Source organism: Marmota marmota, unplaced genomic scaffold, assembly GCF_001458135.2.
Source record: "Marmota marmota marmota unplaced genomic scaffold, marMar, whole genome shotgun sequence".
In the NCBI taxonomy this organism is placed as follows: domain Eukaryota; kingdom Metazoa; phylum Chordata; class Mammalia; order Rodentia; family Sciuridae; genus Marmota; species Marmota marmota.
The window spans coordinates 21,397,365-21,411,074 of NW_026000037.1; the positions used below are offsets into that span (position 1 = coordinate 21,397,365).

General features: G+C 41.0%; 1 long non-coding RNA gene across 1 annotated transcript in view; it reads right to left on the reverse strand.

Annotated features, from left to right (window-relative positions):
* Window positions 1-321: 321 nt before the first annotated feature.
* Window positions 322-13,710, reverse strand: part of LOC125619363 — a 37,917-nt gene continuing 24,528 nt past the window's right edge. Inside the window, exons 2-3 of the long non-coding RNA XR_007350868.1 lie at window positions 2,226-2,324; window positions 322-1,286 (exon numbers count right to left, since the gene is read on the reverse strand). This is a non-coding gene — a long non-coding RNA (uncharacterized LOC125619363). The remainder of the gene's footprint in view (window positions 1,287-2,225; window positions 2,325-13,710) is intronic.

Here is a 13,710-nt window from a genome sequence, read left to right on the forward strand (position 1 = left end):
TTGATGAAAGAATCAAGAAAAAGACTTAGAAGACTAAGACAGGGTGGCTAATACTGTAGGAGGAATAAAGGAAACAAAGTATGGTCTCCAAGTACAGAAAATATATTATCTAGAAAGACTAACCCACTTTGTCAAAAAATGCCACTTATAAGTCAAATAAGGACCATGTGAAAACAAAAAAGAACTAAAACTTTAATTTTTTGCATAGCAAAATCCAGATGAGCTTGGGTTTGATGATGAATTTTTAATACCCAAAGCACAATGAAATAAAAGAGTGGAAATTTTGACTTTATTAAATAGAAAAACTTTTATTTAGCAAATAACATTATTAAGAGAATCAAAAGACTGTGAGAGAATATTTGCAAATCACATATTGCATAAAAGACTCATACCCCAAACATACAAAGAATGCCTAAAATACAACCCAATTTAAAAAGTGCAAAAAAATAGACAAAAAAAAATCTCAACACCTATCTCATTGAAGAACATACATGGATGATAAACAAACCTATGAAAGAGATGGTCAATTTAATTTTTTCATTGGGAAATGCAATTTAACACAATGAGATATCACTACACACCACTTAGAATAGCTAAAATTCAAACACCTAACAATTCTTATTCATTGCTGTGAGGAAGCAGAATGGTAGAATTGCTTTGGAAAACAATTTGACAGTTTTTTAGAAAGTTCAGCAGAGTTTTACCACACAATCCAGAAATTATACTTACAGGCATTTACCAACTGAATTGAAAACTTACGACAACATAAAAGTCTGTTCAAGAATTTTATAACAGCTTTTTTCATTATAACTATAAAATAAAAATAACCAAGATATTCTTTAATAAGTGCATGGATAAAGTACGTTATATCTATGCAACAGAAGATTAGTCAAAAATAACAAAAGAAATTAAATATTAAGCCATGAAAGACAGGATTGACTCTTATGTACATATTGATTAATGTAAGAAGCCAGTTCTGAAAATATTGCACACTAAGTCATTCTAACATGACATTATGAAAAGGAAAAATTTCTAGTAATAACAAAAAAATAGTCAGTTGTTTTCCAGGAATTTGGGAGGAGAGAGGATGTATTTACTCAGAGTCGTGAAATATGTTATCCACTTTTCATTCCCGAGACCGAATCCCTTACAAAAAAAAGGAGAAACAATTTACTTTGGCTCATGGTTTCAGAAGATTGAGTCCATGGTCAGCCAGCTCCATATTACTGCAGGCCTGAGGTAAGGCAGAACATCGTAGTGGACAGGTATGGTGGAGGACAGATGCTCTGTTTGGGAAGGAGAGAAAGAGAGAGAGAGATTGAGAGGAAAGGGTCAGGGACATGATGAACCCTTCCAGGATGCTCCCCCCATAATGTACTTCCTCCACCAGATCCCTCCTTCCAATAGTCCATTTAGCTATCAATGGATTAATCCACTGATGAAGCCAGAGCCCTTATGATCCAATCATTGCCCCAAAGTTCCACCCCCAAACCTTGCTGCATTGGGGACCATGCTTTCAACACACGAGGATTGTGGAGGACAATCCATATCCAGACTATAACAGGAATATTTTATAATGATAACTGAAATGGTAGATACATAACATTAAGCAGTTGTCAAAACCCAAAGGACTTCACACTTGAAGAGTGAAATCTTAATGTATGCAAATTTTTTTAAAAAATCATGATTTAAGAGGTTAAGGGGTCCCAGGATACAAATGCAGACCATGACAAAAGATGCTTCACTATCTTTTAAACAGTATAAAACAACTTTGCTAAAAAGGGTGGGATAAAAGGTGCTGATCTAAGCAACTTTGGAAATCAGGAGAATCTAAAGGCAAAAGAAATGTATAAAAATACTGACTAATAAAGTTTTTCCCCGAGGAGGTGCAGGTTAATAATTCTGTTATTGTTGTACATATACATTGAAACTGATCAAAGTAAAAGGATGGGGAATGCAGGGAGTCAGGTTTCTCACTGTTGGAGTGAGAGTTTACAGATGAGCCAGGGAAGGAGGCTAAGATGATCATGAGATAATGGATTAGAGCTAAAGAATCCATGGATTTGTGTTTAGCTTAATATAGATACACATGTTACATATAGGAATAGTCTAGGTATGTGCATATACACAGCTTAGTATACACGTGTTTCCCTGTTCTGTCTGTCTAGAGGTATGAGGAGCTATGATCCCCAGGAGCAATGAGCACACACAGATCTTGGTCCTACCCAGATCTTGGTTTCTGACACCATTCTCCAATAAGAGACAGTAGGACTTCTTAAACAACAGGCAGAGTCTAGGACAGGGACAGAAACATCCTATGGTGCCTAAAAAAAAAAAAAATTATAGGGCTAGAAAGTATGAAAATGCACCCCCCCAAAAAAACCCACAATAATGAGGATCTGTCAAACTATCACTTTCAAATGATTTCATTTTATTTTATGTGAATTTCACCTCAATAAATTATTTTCAAAGGTCAACACAAAAGATTCTTATGCTGATATAATTGTTTGGTGTCTTGAGTATGGTGTTGGATACCTGGACTTATACTTGAGCTAACATTGTATACAACATGTACACACACAAACACACACACACACACACCCCTACATGCACATGTACACACACACACACATACACACACACCTACATGCATATACACACACAAACATGCACAAGTAGAAGTAAAATGGAAAATACAAATAAGACCTGTAGGTTATATCATATCAATGTCCCGGTTAAAGATGTTACTTTAAATTGGGTAAAGAGTCAATATTCTCTGTATATTGTTTCTTAAGTTGCATGTGAATCTATGATTATCTTAAAATTAAAAATTACATTTAAAAAAATCCCTCTTCCCATCTTTAATGACCCTCACCCTAGATGTTGTTGAGAAACTGAGAGAGATGACCTGGTTACCATCTCTCCTGCCTTGAAGACCAAGTGGATCTCAATACTAATAGGGTCTCCAGGAACTGAAGAAGCCTCCTGTGACTCACCACCTATTATACTGGTGCCTGTTCACTTGATGTGGCCACAATTTTTCTCAAGTTACCTGATTTAATGCTTTTTTCTATGCTTGAGGATTAGCCTGGGCTCAAGATTTATTTATTTTTTCAGAGCCAAGTATTTTAATAGAGTTCAATATTACAGCTTAATACTGTCCATCTCAGCCAGAGTGACAACTCACACCATATTCACATTTGAACTGGGAGACATAAAGGAAGAATACAATTTTCTTACATTGTGCCAATTTCTCACCTAGGGAAAAATAAAGTACCAAGGGATTATTAGTTTGTTTTCCATTGTTATACAAAATACCCGAGGCTTGGTATTTTATAAAGAAAAAAAAAAAAGATTTGTTTAACACACAGTTTTGGAGGCTGAAAGTCCAAGATCAGGTGGCCCCATTAATTTGGCCTCTGGTGAGGGCCCCATTGGCCATATCACATCATGATGGCATAAGGCACAAGAGGGAGATATAGCACATGCTGAGACAGAAAGTCAGAGAGATTCAGGGGCCATACAATTTTTTATATCAATTTATATCAATTAATTTGCTCTTTTAGAAACTAAACAGTGTCTCACCAGAACCATATCAACTAGGTTCCACTTCTTACATGTTTCACCACCTTGACATTGCCACACTAGGGAACAGGCTTCCAGCACATTAACTATTGAGCTACATGCTCAAACCATAGCAAGCAGCATTCATTTTTAGGCATAAATCTTTTTCTTCAGAGAAGTAAAAATGACTGGTTATTCGGCAGCTTCTCAGCCTGCCTGACTCTGCTTTGGAATGAATACAATGTGTACCTAAGAGTGGAGGGCTATGTTAACTGCAGAGAGACCCTGCAGAGAGCCGCTTCCTCTCTCCTGACCTTACTTCTCTCATTTCCACTCTGTGAAAGTTAAATTGGTTCCTTTTGAAAGTCCCTCCAATTCAAAAGCCCTGTGATTCTTCCTCTCTGTCATTATGAATCCTAGCTTAGTAATTTAACCCCAGTGGTCCCCAGACAATAGTGTATCCAGTTCTACAAAATACTAATGTAAATAACTAAAGCAAATAAAACCAGTAGGCTGCTGGAATTTTGATAGGGATTGCATTGAATTTATGGAGCAGCTTGAAGAGAATTACTGTGGTACTTTTGAATGTTCTCACCCATGTACAATATACATCTCTGCACATATTTAGATTTTCAGTTTCCCTTAGCAATGTCTTATAGTTGTCAGGGTAAAGGTCTAGCATTTCTTATCATATTTGTCTCAAAGCACTTAATTTCCTGTTATTCAAAGATATTTTATTTCAGTTTTGACTGTTCATTGCCAGCCGATAGCCATGCGATTCAGTTTTGTTCTTGTATCCTACATATTTGCTAAATTCATCCTTTACTTCTTCTTATCTGCCATTTATTTTGTTTGCATGCCTTATTGCCCTACTATGAACTACCTAGGTCTGAGAAACTTTTCCCCTGTGACCCTTCCTCAAAAAGGAATTGGCTTCCCAACTGGAGATTTGGGGCTATCTCCCCTAAGAGCAGAAATAAAGAGTGCTCTTTAAGTCAATGAGAATTTCATCAAGGGCTTTTGCAGGGATGCAAGAGGGACTCTGGCGATCTCTTCCTCTCACAGTCGACTTTTAAACACTGACTAAGGATGAATGGTACTTACAGCACAGGCCCCTAGACCAGCTCAGGCATATGAAGACATCTGTTGGGGCTCTGAGGTTTAATTCAAAGATAAATATAGGGTCCCCACAGCCCAGATTATGAGTCTATAACAACCCCTGCAAGGGCTCTTTACTTTAACATTTTATTAGGATAACAATGAGAACTGTGAATTATTAAACCTGCACATAACATGAAAATTATGCAGAATTTATCCTATGCAATTGCTTTATCCTGGTTTTCCAATCAGGCTCCATGAATGTCACTCCACACCATATGGCTTTCTTGGTGTTTAGGAAGCAGCTCATTTAGGAAACGGCCATCTTCTCCATGACCACCACCTCCAGAAGCCTCCATTGACATCCAAAAATGCTCACTCTCATACAAAAGTCAAAGCCTAAGTGTTTTCATACTTCAACCCTGGAGCCAGAACATGGAGGCTCATCCTGATGTCCTGAGGCTTCCCCAAGCCTTCTTGAATGCAAACAGATGCAGAACTTTGCTGCTGCCACTATAGTCTGGATTGCACATTTGCTCAGATCACAGAGGTAGCTCCTGAGGCTGTGAAGGGACATTCTTTCATTCAGGATGTCCTCAGCCCCAGGGGCTCCCTGCCCAAATGCACCTGATGGATGTAGGGTTCACCTGTAGCCTCATTTTAGAACTCCTGCTTTCTTCTCTCCTCGCTCAGTCCTCTCCTGAAAGCACTGTACACTGAGGTTAGAGGCAGCAGACAGTAAGGACAGTCTAACTTACAATAAAAATGTTTGCTTTTCTGTTGAGCTGAATGTCTCCTCTGGCTGCACACAATGAGGAATTATTCTATAATTGTTTTGTGCTTAGTATAGATGAATCTACACGGAGATTTCCCATTGCAATGAAAATGCTTATATCCACTGTCTTTTCTTCCTCTACTAAAAGTATATAAAGTTTATTCTCCTCTTTAAATCGACTAGAAAGGTAAATAATTAACAAATAAAGCAAGCTACTCAACATAAGGGTCTCAGTATCTTCATCTTTAAAATGGGAATCATTAACTCCAACCTGAGGGTTAACCATATAGGTGGAGTGGCTGCCACAGTGGTCACCAGATGGTATGTGAATACTCGGAATCTCATTTCTGCTATTACCTGTGAGGTCTTGCAGAACCCTCACTCAGTATCTCTTCCTCTGGGCCATGCTGATCTCCCTGGCTCTCCATCAGTGGTTCAGCAGATACTGACCCCCAGGGGGAGCTTTGGAACTTTGTGGGACATTGGGGGTTATTATCAGCATGATGGGGGTCACTTATGCAATACACAGAAGGCTTCCAACTCCACTTTGAATATGCTACCAGATATTCACATAGGTGATAGACCTGTTTATGATTTAAACATCATGTCGCATAAACACAAAGTGTATTTCCCCAGTTTCATATACAATTCAAACTGCAATAATTGTGAGACTCAGAGGAAGACTGGCTTCTTTAACAAGCATTGCTCTTCTGGGAAAATCCCATTTTAACACCAGTGCCCTTCCACAGGTATGAATCATCTTCAGCCCAAACCCCCCGAGGCACATCTGCACCTGTGATTTCCACGTGACCCCCTGAATAAATAACTTCTGCATGTATAAGTATAGCTCTGCACTCTTACTTCAAAATGTCAAAGAAAAGTCTTCAACAAAATTACTGCCTTCTTTCTCTCCATCCACACTTATTCATTTTAAGTGGATGCAAACATCTGATTACTTCATTATGTTTTTTAATAAAGTCAGACCTGAATGAATATTTACATGTTATATGACAAATAGCATTTTACTTTAGATTACTTTCCTTTTGTTTCTCCCTTTTCACTGTATTATGACCAAAGCCTCATTGTCTTTATAAAAAATCACGTGTATAAATAAGTGATGCTACCCCTAAGTGTCTTTTCAATGTAGTAAAGAAAATGTTACAAAATATTTTATACAAAGGGTATTGGTTCTGACAGGGTTGAGAAGCACTGTTCCGTATTACTTAATCCCCCCAATTATTCTGCTCTGGAGAAAGTTCCTTTGATAAATGAAGGTTGGTATTAGATATTGATAGGAGATAAACTAACTTAGGGCTGAGGAGATTATGTGAACTAGACACACATTAAATATTTAGCTGCATTAGAACAGCCATGCCAGGGTCAGCCTTAGGTCTTGGGTACCTAGTGAGATCACAATTCCGCCCACCAGATGTCAGGTGTCAATTCACAAGCAGAAGCAAGACCTAATTTAGCAAGATTTTTTGGTTTCACTTTACAGCTGAATATTGAATCGTCTTCCGAAAGGGTAAACTATTGTTTGGGTGAACAGAGCAGTTGTCTCAAAGGTCATGCCCCTTCCCTCCTGATCATCTAATTGATGCTCAAGATGGATTGAAATGAGGATCATGAAACAAATGTATGCAGGATTGCACAAATACGGAAGGTCGTCAGGGCAAGAGGGGAGCCTGGCTGAGTTCAGTTAATACCTCTTTCATGGGCACCCTCAGCCACTTAAAGCTGTGCAGTCTGAAGAGGCATGACCTAGCTCCTGATAGGAGCCCTCTCCTCCTGTCTGGAACCCTGCTTCTGCAGGTCACAAATCCTGGCGCTGCAGGAGAGATGGGAGTTGTTTCCAAGGGAGGAAGTGCCCAGGTGCAGGACCCTTCATCCATCACAAAAGGAAGCCACCTATTGGATCCTGGACAACCTTCCACTTAAAGCTGGAAGTAGGTCTTAGGTACCTAGTGAGCAAGGGCAGGCCAGTCCTCCTTGAGGATCTACAGGGTTTGAGTCAGATTTTGCATTGCTACTGCCACAATACCTGGAAAGAACAACTTAGAGGAGGAAAAGTATATTTTGTCTCACAGTTTCAGAGGCCTCAGTCTGTGATGGCCCACTCTATTGCTCTGGGCCCAAGATGAAGCAGAATACTGTGGCAGAGGAAAGCAGCTCAGGACATGACAGCCAAGGAGCAGAGAGAAATCTCTGCTCCCCAGGAACAAAATATAAACCCGCAAGGCAGGACTCCAGTGACCTACTTCCTGCAGCCACATCCTACCTACTGCAGTCACCACACAGTCAATCCATTCAAGTGGATTAATCCATTGATTAGGTTATATCTCTCATAATCTATTTCACCTTTGAACTTTCTTACATTGTCTCACACCTGAGTTTTTTGCAGGGCACCTGGTATTGAAACCATAACAACCAGTTCATTTATTCAGTAGTAATGTTTGGGGGCAACCAGACTTGCCTGGTGCTGGAAATAGATGGTGCACAAAGCAGACATGGCACCTGCTCTCAGAGAGCTGACCATCTGGCAGAATGCAGACATTGGGTAAAGTAATAGCCATATAAACAGTGTGCAATTATAATAGGACTTGAGCACTATTCAGTATGGAATGGGATGGGAGGGGGCATCAAGAAAGACTTTCTTGGGAAGCAGTGCTTGAGCGAACAGTTGAGTAGAATTTAACTCTGAGAAAAGGAAGGAGAGCAGGGGGAAGAGGATGATCTGGAGATGAGGGTTGAAGCACGTGCCAAGGCCCTCTGGTAGGTAGGATAGCACCAGATCCAGTTGTCCTACAGGCCAGTGCAGAGGAAAGAGGAACATGGGGGGAAAGTGAGACTGGGCAGATGGGTGCAGACCATGCAAATTTTAGAGTCAAATCAAGAGACTTTATCTTAAGGATGATGAAAAGTCATGCCAATATGTTATACCAGGGAGACTTATTGACAGTCTCACATTTTGGAGCAATCGTACTGGCTGCAGACTAGAGAAAGAAGGATAAGGGTCCCACAGCATGGAGTCAGCATCCTTCCCTGTTCTGGAGGATGGAGGATCTGTTAAATTCTGATTAAGCCACTTGCCCTGGATTGGGGAGCAAAGAACCAGGCTCACTAATGCCCTTCAGATGAGTGAGTAAACCCTGAAGGTATTAGCCCTACCTTTCACCTGGACATTGGGAAGGTGTCATGCTAGGCAGAAAGGATTTCTCTGCAGAAAGTGGTGGTTTCAGGCTTTTCTGAAGACCTCCAGGTTATCTGTCTCAATCTGTTGCCTGCCTTGCAGGTGTCACGCTGCATGGGAATAGGCAAGGGGGAAACTGGTGTCCAGCCCACATGCGGGCCAAGTCAGAGGACACACCTTCCTGGCCCCTGCAGGACTGTCCAAGTAGACCCAAGACTGAGACACAGCTAGTGGGAAACTTACACATTCTATGACTTTAAAAATACCCAGGACCAAGGAGAGGGCTGTCATCAGTAATCAGAGCAGACTGGTCACCCCCACAGGCTACGACAAAGCTGTTCACCACTTACTCACTGTGTGACCTGGGGCAATCTAAATTCTCCAAGCCTCAATGTTCCACATCTAGAACAGAGAGCATGATAGTACCTACCTCACAGCACTGTGTCATGATAAGTCAGAATCCCTGAAAACTGCCTGTCACCTTAAACCTACCCCATAAATCTTCCCTGTGTGTGTTTTTTGCTATAGTGAATAGCTGGAGGTAAATATTATTGTCCTAATAGTGCTTTTGAAGCTTGGAGAAGTCAATTAATGGGCTGAAGGTCACCAACTTGCTAGAGACAGAACCAAAGGTAACAAGCGGCCTCATCTTCACTGTCAATCACATCAGCTGCTGCTTAGGCATGGCCAAGAAACCAACCCAGGGCACATATACAAGATGCTGCAGCTGGGGCAGAGAAGGAGCCTCCTAGCACAAGGCTCCACCAGTCAGGCCACCCTCCTTCCTGGACTTCCAGAATATGCACAAGTCCCCATCAGAAAAACAGGAAGTGGGAAGCTGATCTCCTCCACTCTCACACACCACAACCAGCTTAGAGTTGTGCCAGGGTCATGTGCCCTCCAGAGCATCACTTACGTTTTCACATGGTGACCTCTCTCTGAGTTTCTCCAGGAGAAACCCTGTGCTCATCTGCGTGGTGGCCATGATTTTGCCTCTTAGACCCAAATGCCATCAGCAACCATCTAGTATGCTTGCCACTCTTGAGAGTCTGTGTGTATTAACACTTTGATCTCATTGTAACTCTGAGAAGACACTTTATTATCATGTTACAGATGGAGAAGCTAAGGCCATGATTGACCAGAGAGATTAAGTAATTTATCCACAAACACACAGCTAGTAAGTGGCAGTATTGAATTCCATTCCAGGCAGTCTGCACTTAAAGCTAAGATTATTTTTAATAATGTCAAATTTACAGAAAAGTTGAAAACATTATTGCCAAGGACTTCTATAAAATAATTAACATTTTACCAATTTTTAATTATCATTCTCCTTCTCTGACAGCTATTTGAATATTTGAAAATGTTACTCACATGTCCTTTTACCTCCAAATGGTGCAGCATGGAAAACCCAAGAAAAATTACATTTATTTCTACATCCAAATTTCAATTACATGAATCAGGAAATTTAACCTTGATAGAATAATATTATTTACCTCTTTCTTAATGATGTTTTTCTTAGCTACTATTTTTTGGGGTGCAAAATGTTTTGTGGGGCTGGAATTGTGGCTCAGCGGTAGAGTACTCTCCTAGGATGGACGGGACCCGGGTTCGATTCTCAGCACCACATAAAAATAAAGGCATTGTGTTGTGTCCATCTACCAAAAAGATTCATTCATATATTCTCTCTCTCTCTCTCTCTCTCTCTCTCTCTCTCTCTCTCTCTCTCTCTTTAAAAAAATGTTTTGTGCCTCCTTTAATATGGGTTAGTTTTTTGGCTTTTTTTTATTGTATTGAAATTTTAGGAGTGCCGAGCCTTGTCTTTTTTTTTTTTTTTTCCAGAATTTCTCAATTTCCTCTGATGTTTTCTCATAACTAGATTTAGATTGTGCCTTTTGGATTGGAATACCCAGAAGTGATATGTTCTCCAAACATTGTTTCAGGAGGCTCATGATGTTAATTTGTTCCATTTCTACTGATATAAACTTTGATCACATGGCTCTGTTTTCTCCACAATACAGTTACTTTTCCTCCCTCTGTAATTAACAAATCTGTGGAGACATACTTTGAAAGGATGTAAATCGTCTGTTGTCATCAAACTTTCAACCACAGCCTTAGCATCCTTTGATGCTTCTGACCTGAATCTAGCGGTGCCCCAGCGGGGTACAAGTCGCTTCCAGCTCTGTCATTACTTCTGCGTTTATTAGTTGGTGTTCTCTTCCTCCTTGTTTACTATCAGTAGGGATCATGGATTCTTAATTTTTTCATTTGTTATCATCTATCACTATTATTTATTTATCTTGTTACTAGGGATTGAATTCAGGGGCATTCGACCACTGAGCCACATCCCCACCCCCTTTTTGTATTTTATTTAGAGACAGGGTATCGCTGAGTGGCTTAGTGCCTTACTTTTGCTGAGGTTGGTTTAGAACTCAAGATCCTCCTGTCTCAGTCTCCCAAGCTGCTGGGATTACAGATGTGTGCCACTGCAACCCAGCACTATTATTTATTTTGATACTTAAATTATCCCAAGTATGGCTAGCCGGCATCTCCTTCTGTTTCCTTGGTTCTTAAAACTCTGGGAGCACTTTCTATTCTGCACAAAAGTTCCAGCCCACATTTCCCCCAGCAGCCTTGGTTTCATCCAGTTGACATAGAATTTAGAACCCAAGGTCTGAGCACAGGGTGCTCATTACAGCTGGTGTCTCATCCGTTCAGGCTTGTGCTGCTCACTATTGGGCAACCCTGCCCCTCATGCAACTGCTCAGGTCTCTCTTCATATAACACCTCAAACTCAGGTAGTCAAACCTGTGCAGAACCATTGAGACTTGCATTTGGAGTTCTGTTCCTGGATTGGTTCTCTCTGGCTCTTATCAATCTTCTTTGTCCTACTTCCAAACTATGCTACTCTGTGACACTAACCAGCCCACCATTACATCATGAAATGCAACCAAAGCTATGCCTCTAAGCATCTGTGGGCTCATTCATTAAGAGCTGTCTCATCATTAAGAAGACATATCCCAGGTCATAGATCCAACATGGCGGCGGGCGCGGAGAGATCAAGTCTCTGACCTCTTCAGCTGCGCGGGCATAGGGAGTCGTAAACCATCTACATGCTGTTTGCTCAGGATCACTAGGCAATGCTGAGCTGACGTGGATCTGGGGTGAACAGTCTGGGCCTCTCAGAACACACACTGAGCCCAGATCGGCTGAATTCAAGCTCCCGTTCGCCTGCTTCTCGCAGACAAACTGCTGTGACTCAGCACTAAACGATCCCGCTGAAACAACTGGTTGGCCCTTCTGATCCTACGGAGGTTAATGCCAACCGAGCCTTCATAGGCAGTGGCCACAGGAGTGAAACAGGGCTTGGGAGAGACAGTCAGGACCCACCCGTTGCATTGGTCACCCGGCAAAGGGAACAAACTATCACCATTTGCATGGGATACCACCATGGCAGAGAACTGACGTCACCAGAATGTGGCGGAGGAGATAACTTCATTGAAACTAGCAGCGACAGGTGTGTAATCCCCTAGCCTTCCCTCTCCACACAGCCGGGAAATCTTAAGGGCCCCTCCCAGCTCTCCCGTGAGCACGATAGCTAGACCGAGGGAATCAGGAGTGGCGCTAGACCGAGGGAATAAGGAGTGGCGCGGGACCTGCGGCACAGAACTCCCGGCTACCGCTCCCACCAGTGCTGACAACTGAGGTCTCTTGCACCAGCTACCCAGGGCGTGGCTACCGGAGGGCTAGCAAAATTCGCTGAGGGTTCTCAGCCCCAAGCTCTGCAAACTTAGAGTCTGAGGGAATGGCAAACAGGGAGAGTGTGCCCAGACGTTCATGAAAACAGGGCTCCCGGGAGCAGCAGACCTGGCCTGTAGCCAGTATTGTGATGAGTGTCACTGGTGAGCGGGGCCTGGCTTGAGGAAAAGTGGGGAAGTGACTAGACACAAGAGAAGGCCCTAGGCATTCAGGATTGGAGACCCGCCCAGTCAGGGAGGAGGAGCTGCTGCACAGTGAATGGTTCCCACGTATTGAGAGGAGAAGCTTGGCCCGGTGGGCACAGCTCCACCTACTGGAAGAGACGTTAATCAAACTCTAAGACTGCATTTATTAATTTTTTTTAATTTGGGTTTTTTTTTTCATTTTCATTTTTTGTTGTTGTTTTTTAAAATTTTTTTATTTTTTTTTTACTTTTTATTTTTATTTTGTTTATTTTTTTACATTTTTTTCTTTTTTTATTTTCTTTTGTCTTTTCATTTCTTTTCAATTTTCTTATTCCCCCTTCCTTGAATTCTACCTGCTTACTCTCATTCTCTTTAGTGACTTCTTCCCTTCCCTTCTAATATCTTTCCTCCCAAGCATCAAATAAATTTATAGGAGTAAACAGTAACTCAGCAGTCAAACAGAACAAGAAGTAACATGAGCAGCATGAAAAAGCAAGGAAGAAAAGGAGTACAAACAATGAAGGACAGCCTAAATATTCAGGAGGACCTAGAGTCATCAGAAAAATGGTCAAATAAAGAACTCAAGGAATACCTTAGGCAGATGGAATGGAACCTTAAAGAGGATACGAGACAGCAAATTCAAACAGTGAAAGAACACATTGAAAATGAGTTACATAAGCAGATAAAAGAAGAAGTTAAGCATCTTTATCAGGAGATAGAGATTATAAAAAAATCAAACAATAATTCTAGAAATGAAGGAAACTATAAACCAAATTAAAAACTCAAATGAGAGTATCACTAACAGAGTGGAGCAAGTAGAAGCCAGAACGTCAAATAATGAAGACAAAATATATCATCTTGAAAAGAGTCTAGCCAACTCAGAAAGGCTGGTAAAAAATCATGAGAAAAACATCCAAGAGATATGGGATAACATAAAAAAACCAAACTTAAGAGTCATTGGGATAGAGGAAGGTATACAGATTCAAACCAAGGGAATGAGTAACCTGCAGAATGAAATAATTACAGAACTTTCCAGAAATAAAAAAGGAAACGGAAATACAAATTTTAGATGCATACAGGACACTGAGCACACAAAATCACAGTAGACCAATGCCAAGACACACTGTTATGAAGATATCCAA